General features: G+C 36.9%; 1 pseudogene; it reads left to right on the top strand.

The window, feature by feature from the left end:
- The first annotated feature begins 566 nt into the window (after positions 1 to 566).
- LOC100617736 (uridylate-specific endoribonuclease-like) lies at positions 567 to 1388 on the top strand (annotated as a pseudogene).
- Positions 1389 to 8683: the final 7295 nt, after the last annotated feature.

Below are 8683 nucleotides of genomic sequence, written 5' to 3'. Positions count from 1 at the left end.
TCTTTTTATTAATCTATGATCCTGTAATTCCTGGGTTTGACTTGGCTCTGACAATCAGAAACTTCATGAATATGAAGGATAAATCTTTTAATCTCTCTGGGCTTCAATTTCCTCAAATGTAAAGTGGGGATAATGATACTAATATGGCCCGTCTCACTCAATTTGTTGAGAGAAGTAAAGGTATCCTTTCTATTTTGCAGGTGTAAAGAGGTGGCAACCTCATGATCTGAAAAATCTGTGTAAAATTTTTGGACCTTGCCTTTGTACCAGAGAAGAATTCTGAATCTTTTCTTTCATGGAATATTTACTGATTTTATTTATGGTATTCAAAGATGAAATATGTTGATATTCTATAACATCCTATGTATTTTTATGCATTTCTAACTCTCTAAGCTTTTCTTTGTCATCTGCTGGCCTTCAAGTGCCATCTGCAGCTTCTGTAAAACTCCTTCAAAATTCTAATTTAATTACTTGAAGCTGTATCAGAACCATGATGGGGAAGGAGATGTGGAGGGGATTCTGTACTTTACAAACCTTAAACTGCCTTTAACAATAGACGTTGTTGACACTTCAATTCTTAGCAACTTGAGGAACAGGACACTTTTCTTCAAGAGATAATGAAGACAGCAGTCATGAAGGAACTCTATGGCTTCCTCCATCAAAAAAACAGATACAGCTCAGAGCAAGAATTTGTCAGTGACCTGAAGAAGATGTGGTTTGAGTTGTATTCCCTGGGCCATGATGAGGGTGACTCCAGTGGCTTTGAACATGTTTTCTCTGATGAAGTGAAAAAGGGAAAAGTGTCAGGATTCCATAACTGGATCCGCTTCTACCTACAGGAGAAGGAGGGTCTGGTTGACTATTATAGCCACAACTATGATGGACTGTGGGACTCTTATCCTGATGTGCTAGGAATGCAATTCAACTGGACGGCTACTTCAAAGAAGTGGGATTGGCTTTCATTGGCAGTAGTCTGGAGTTTGAGTTTGTGTTTGCTCTCTATTCCTTGTGCTTCATCAGCAGGCCTGGCGGTGTGTGTCATTTGAGCCTAAGTGGGTACCCCCTGGCTATCCAAACCTATACCTGGGACAAGGTGACCTATGGAAATGGCAGGAAGTACATTGCTACAGCCTGTATAGTATCTTCTATGAATTAGAATTCTAGGAAAGGAAAGAATGTGAGGTTCACTGGAGGTCTTCAGGAGCTGTGGTGCTATCTGCCCTGGGCTAGAGTTGGGAGGTATTATACACTGACCTATTTGAAATGGAGTTTTCATCAGAAAAATGACTGTCAAAGAAGGTTCTCAAGCCTAGAAAAGCCCAAAAAGGAGAAAGAAGAAAGATTTCAATTAGGAAACAATGACGACAACAACCAATCCAGAGGAAGATCTGCACCAAAGTCCTCTAGCATTTCTGCAGTGAAGACTAGTGGATACAATTTATGAGTAGAATATTGATAACTAGGTTTTTAAAAACACTAATATTTTATGGAACAACAATAATAATAGCAATAATACATATGCCTAGATACTCGTCCATTCCACCATTACAGACCTCAAATATATTGGAGAATTCAACTAATAAAACATATTAGAACTAGATCATTATGAACAAATCTGTTGCCCACAACTGCCTATGTATTACACTAGACATAACAATCATGTAAGAACAATATTTTTATTGTTAGTTACCCCAAATGTTCATAATCTCCAAACTCCATGAAATAAAACTTTTTAAAATAGGAAAGCCTATAGCAAAGGAGATTAAAATCATGCAGGGACAGGATGAGAAACAAATTATCTCTGAGGCCATCGCCATCTGCTATAAGAGTTGTACCAAGATGAGCCTACCTCCAATACTTTTATTCAACTGTAATGAGCAGTTATCTGTGAAGTAGTCTGTAAAACAGCAGATAGAAAAGTGAAATAGCAAGATACCAACTTGTTCCAGACTGTCTCTATCTGAACTTCCTCAAAAACAAATAAGAATGTCATGATAAACTAAAATAATTGTACACTTATCGAGGTCAACCAAAAGTCATGTTGCTATCTCACTGGAGCATTATACATGCTGAAAGATGTGTTAATATGCTTTTTGGTGAAACCATATAGCTTGATATCATTCACTGGCATCAAGTAAGTAATAAGATGTTTTGGTTTAACTCCCTTTTAACTTGAAGGTGATTTTTAGTTCTATTTAGTACAGATCTCAATGGATTCAAGGATGGACAGTCCATAATGGACTTAAACGATCTCCCTAAAAAATACCATGTTTTATATTGGTCCATTCATAGTATTGTGTCAGTGGCATGTTTTAGAGAAGAGTTTTCCATGTGAACACCAAATTACTCTAGCACTAACACAATACTTGGGTCTATTTTTGTAAACATGCAATACCCAAACCAGCCACATATGAATAACTAAATCAAAGGACTAATGATCATTAATAAAGACAGAATAAGCATCTCAGTACTTTTGTGGGATGTTCAATAATTACCAACTGGATAATAAAGAAGTTGCTCTTTATACTCCTGGGATCTCAACACACCCTTTTGTTCCTCAGATAATATATTATTTTCTTGTAAATGTTTATAGACTTTTTTTCTGTGAGACAAACTGTGAATGCTTTGTATAAAGGACATAATCTGTATTTTGAGTGTTATTCTTATCTTTTGTTAGTAGAAATGTCATGCCTTCTGTTAAGAAGGATGAGATCAGGCTTATGCTTGAGAGGAAACTGGGAAAGTGTTTTGCTCATAATCCGTGTGCCACTGTGAAGTATTTGAGCTAATGATTGTGTAGCTTATCTGGTCCTATTGCTTTATAGTTTTGAAGAATTGATAGTTTCTGTCTCATCCTTTGACATAACTCTTCTGTCAGTTCATTATACTGACAGTGCACAGTTTTCCATGATTCAGTGTATATTTCCACTATACAATACATGGAGACAAGTGGAAGTTGTTTATGTCCTCCTTCTTTCACCTGTAACTTCTCAAGCTTCTGTAGTAAAGTTTTTGTTTGATTGAAGATGAAAACAAAACAAAACAATAGAAGTTGTTATCTAAGGGGCTGTCATGTGAAAGAGAGATTAGATTTGTGCTTCCTGGCCCCAGAGGACTGCACTGGGGGCAGTCAGTGGAAATTGCTGAGAGGCAGAGTTCATTCTGGTCAATCAATATAGGAGAGAAAATGTGGATCAGTGGTTAAGAGTATTGAACTTAGAGCCAGGAAGACCAGAGTTCAATTCTTCCATCTGATGCTTACTGTCTGTGAGACTCTGGGCAAGTCACTTAGCCTCTCAATGTCTGTCTCTAGTAAAATGGGGGATATAATAGCATTTACCCCACAGGATTGTTATGGACATCAAATGAGATAATGTAAAAAAAATGAGATAACATTTGTAAAAAATAAACTTTGTGAGCCTTAAAGCCCTATATAAATGCTAGCTAGGTATTATTGCTAACTATCAGAGCAGTCTAAAAACAGAATGGGCCACCCAGGTAGATTCCTGTCACAGGTAAACTTCAAACAGAAACAAAAGATCACTTGCCAGGGATAGTGTTGCAGGAAACTTTGTTTATAGCATCAATGACCTAAAGCCCCAAGACCATCTAGTCTGATTGCCTCTTTTAACAGAAGGAGAAACTGAGTCTCATAAAGGTTAAATCTCACCCAAGTAAGTAAGCCTCAGAGGCGGGGCAAAGGTTAAACTAAATGGCTTCTGAGGTCCCTCCCAACTTGGAGAATTCTATTTATCTATCATGACAACATTCCTTTACCTAGCTTGATGTGAGGATTAATGAGAACATGGATATAGTGAAGCCTGAAGAGGACTCCAGGAATGGGAGCTGCTCTTAATCTTACCCCTGACCTAGAAGTTCCTGGAGGAGAAGCCTATTCTGAAGGGAAGAGAGAACAATGTTTCAACAAGAAGACCTGTGTTCAAGCTCTGCCCTATGACACTTACTGGTTGTATGATCCTGAGCAAGTCACTTTCCCTCTCTCAACACCAATTTTTCCATCAGTAAAATAGGAATGAAAATAACATTTTTACACTCTCTCCATTACAAGGTTGTCATAAGGGAAGCTCTTTGTAAACCTTACAGTTCCATAGAATTATGAGCAAGGCTTCCAATTGAGAGCAGAGGTTATGTATACATTGGCCTTCTTTGCTTTGGGTTAAAATATTGGAGATTGACCAGTAAATAAGGTTGGTTATGTAGCAGTTTGTTGTAGCTGCTTCTCCCTGGCCCAAGGGCAAGATGGCTACCCTCAGGCGTGAAGATCTGAGAAACGCAAGTCTGACTTCTTTATCTTAACAACAAAAAAAGTTTATTAAAGTTAATAACTACGATTGGATAAGGAATGGAGGGCTAAGGGGTTTCCCTAGGCTAGTAAGACTGTCTCAATCCCAGAGCCCTCTGACCCACAAAGGTCTCTTCAGCCTCCAACAATGTTGGAGCTACTCTGTCTCCCTCTCTGTCTAATTTCCCCAACCTCCCTATCCAGCTGCCTAGTCTGAGCCTGTCCAAAATAGTCTTTGATAAGGTTACAGATCTAGTAGCTGGATCAGGAGTCTGGTGACAGAACTGATCTAGTCACCAAATAGTACAGGCTGAGTCTGCAGAGGTAACTTAGCAGACCAAATCAGTCAAGATGCTATTTTATCTTCTTAGATGTTCAATAGATGTCACTAGAATGAGGAAATTGCTGGCTGGCATCTCACAGGGATGATCAGGAACCAAAGTAGGAGATTAGCAAGGATCACAAACTAGATGAGAGGGGGAGCCAAGTCCAAAAGTCATGACCTCCTCACTGCTTTTTCACTTCCCCCTTACTGCTGACAGTCAATCCTTCAGAACCCTCTCTGAGAATTCTGACACTCCCTCCTGAACATTCTGTCTTCTGCAATCCTGCACTCCTGTATCTTCACTCTGCCAATTTGCCTTTTCCCCAAATTCCTTCATTCCTTCCTTTCATTCCTCCCCTTTCACACAATGGAACCCACCATTCTGTGAACCTTAATACTTGCCTTAATGTATACTTAGTTACTTATTCTACAGTAACCACCCCCCAAATATAAATAACCCCTACTCTTTCTATGCTATACCCTATTTACAACCATACCTGATCTTGGGCTCTCAACCAAGGAAAAGAAGGGTAAGGATCAGGGTTTGCAAAATTATTACAAAGCTTAAACACACAACACAACATTTGCACATTTCATACCATACAGATCCTATCACTTCTACAAAATGCAAACAACTTCAAAACCTAAATACTATCATAATCTATTTCTCAATCAATTTTCTATCAAACTCTTCTAATACTAAGCTAATACAACAATTCTATTGTCAAACTCAAACTTGTATAAAAAGAAAACATTACAAAATTTTATAATAAACACAATTTTATCCTTAGCTTTCACACTAAACACATTCTGAATAACTAAAAACCTTCTGTAATGTGCAGTTTAAAAAACAAACTCTTACCTGAACAATCAAACACCATTTATCTATTTTCTATACTATCGCTGAAACTTTTACCTAAACTGTTACATTAACCTGAGAACTAAACTCCCTATCTTATTCTATACATGGTCTTTATACATATGATATGTCAACTATAAATAGTATGTAATTATAATAATTCTGTTATAAGTATGTATAAGTATGTACAGATATATTTACATATATCTGCATATTATATACTGCATTCATTATTTTTAATCTTATCTATGCCCTGATATTAACCAAATAGGAAATTTACAGATATTTCTATTCACTTAATACCTTATGGGTCTAATACTATTCACTTATTTTATCATTATCTTTTCCATCACAAAGACCTCTATTCATCTATATAGGGTCTGCAAAATATATGTGCATCATTTGTGGAACATGTAACCTATTTATATATTCTGTTGGATGCATGTACTTACTCCCTAACTTCCAAATTCCTTTTCTCAAGTTGACTGAAGCTTTCTCCTCTGTCTTCCATATATGTATGTGTTGCATGCACTAAATTTGAACATATGTTTGTGTCTTACAGCACTTTATCTTACATATCCTGAAGTCCATGCTGTTCTTCTCCTCTATTAACAAATATCATAGTCTTTGCTGTCTTTTCAGCTATACAGTCTCTTTTCTCTTTCTTTTTTTTAAAACCTTTACCTTCTGTCTTGGAGTCAATACTGTGTATTGGCTCCAAGGCAGAAGAATGGTAAAGGCTAAGTAATGGGGGTCAAGTGACTTGCCCAAGGTCACATAGCTGGGAAGTGTCTGAAGCCAAATTTGAACATAGGACCTCCCATCTCTAGGTCTGGCTCTCAATCTACTGAGCTACCCAGCTGCCCCCTCTTTTCTCTTTCTGCTTCCTTCTGCTGTTACGTATTGATCTTTAGCTTTCCTTCTCAACTGCTTCTTCTCTTCCACTGGAAATGTCCCTTTATGAACTTTCTGCCAGTTGTCTAAACTTGCCTGATGAAATTCTCAGCTTTCTTCTTCTTCTAAACATTCATTTACATTCTCTTCTGTCTCCTAACTCTATTTCTGACTGAATTCTATCTTCATTTTCATCCTCATTACTCTTTTTACTCGCATTTTGGCTATTTCTGTGAGCTTTGCTAATTTTCACATGCAAATTGCACCCAAGAATCTTTGCCTAGAACTTTCACAGCTGAAGGACTACATAAAATAACTTCATGAGGACCTTTCCACTTCTCTTCTGTTGCTGACTTCCTATTAAAGTTCTTAACAACTGAGTCTCTGGGTTTTATGCTATGTAGGGAATAATTAAGTGGCCCAGCTGTTGAATCACACCCATGTCATGTAGCTCTTTTAAACTGCTTTGCAATACTGTTATATAATTTGCAATTTGACAATTACCCCTCAACATGGAAACAAAATATTTTAGCTGTAAAGATTAAAATTTATGGAATATGGGGAGACTGAGGCAAATAGAAATTAGTTTCTCTCTGCAAGGAGTATTATATTTTTAGAGGTTTATTAAAGGTTAAAGATTAAGAATATACAAGTAAGAAACATGTGCCTAGGCCAGAGGCCTAGACAAAATAATCTCACATCATGGAAGAGACGCCTCTGCTCCAAAACGGAAGTCCAAAAAAAACCAAGCCCCCTTCAACAGCCTTTGAATCCACTTAAATACCCTCTCGATCTCGGCCCAGGTGAGATTACAAGGCATTCTGGGGAAGTGGAGCAAAGGCTCTTGGGGATTGTAGTCCTGTATTCGAGTCTATTTTTCACATTCCCCCGTGTGATCATTTGCAAAAAAATTAATTTTTTTCCAAAGGATCATGAAAACAAAATCAACTTAAAAGATTACAATAGTGTGAGGATAAGAGAAAAAAGAATAAAACCAATAATTTCTGAAAACATTGACAAAAAGCCGTTAGGGGGCAGTCCCCTTTGGCATAAAAGTATACATACAAATAAATGTTCAATCAACCACACCCAAAGTTCAATTTTGTGCAACTTGTGGTCTGGAGGCCTCTTCATGGTGGCTTCTCCAACAGTTCAGTTTCTGAATTCAGGGAAGTAGCATCTTCTTTACCTAAAATTCTTCTCAAAAAGAATTTAAACTTTGCAATTTAAATAATGATATTTTTTTACATTCCCCCGTGTTGTGGGTGATTGAAAGATTCAGAATCAGTTAGGGATGCATGGCTGAGGTATGAGGTATATGAATCAATTGGCAAGAGATATTAAAAAGCCATCAGAAAATCCAAAAGAAAAGAAAAATTTCTGGATGAAAATATAGACTATCAAAGTCTTATGTGTAAAAATTCCAAGTAGAAGAAAAATAAATCTATAACAGGTCCTTCAATCAGGGCCCAATCAAAATGATCTAAGTAATGATGCATTTACCCAGTCAGTGCCAGGACTACAGAAAGGTACCACACTATGAGAGGCAGAAAAGGGGACCAGAGTATATAAACCAAGGTTCCGGGAGCCAAGTTTGAGGTACTTGGTAGAATGTGGAACAAGGAAGACCTGCTTTTAACGCATGTTAAACAGCCGCAACCTCGAACCCCAAACACGTTCAAGCCTTCTTTGTCTAGGCTCAAAGTGAAATCAATTTCACCAGGATTGGTTGGTCTCTTTGACCTTATGCTCTATTGGCACTATGCAGTGGCTCTTTTGTGTATATCTTGTCCTGGAATCAGACAGAATCATTAAGTAAAGTCCCATAATTTATTTAAATAATTAGTGGCATCATTTTCATAGTCACAAGCTTTTTAGGGCATGCATTAGAAAATGTATCTTAAACTTGTAGCACTGAAAATCAAAAGGTTAAAGAAAATCTTAATACTGGTGACATGTGCTTCAAATATAAAAAGGAAAGAAAAAATAATTAAAAAACTGAAAAAGTATATTGCACATGCAAGAAAAATATAATAATAAAAGAGCTTTAAAAAATTCAAAAATATAGCTTATAACCATTGACACTCTGTGTCAGTTAAGAAAATATAAAATACAAGGCTTTCTCACCAAAAAATGAGATCCATTTCCTCTTTGTATCTGGCCATGATCACTGTGAGTAGAAGGCAAATGAATTGAACAAGGTTAACAATTTTTTCATCTTTAAAAATACAGTAGTACAAATATGTAGATATCAAAATCCCCAAAATTCTCAATAGCCCAATTAATTACAATAGCAAACAAA

This window comes from Monodelphis domestica, chromosome 4, assembly GCF_027887165.1.
Source record: "Monodelphis domestica isolate mMonDom1 chromosome 4, mMonDom1.pri, whole genome shotgun sequence".
In the NCBI taxonomy this organism is placed as follows: domain Eukaryota; kingdom Metazoa; phylum Chordata; class Mammalia; order Didelphimorphia; family Didelphidae; genus Monodelphis; species Monodelphis domestica.
This window is presented reverse-complemented; position numbering and strand designations above follow the sequence as displayed.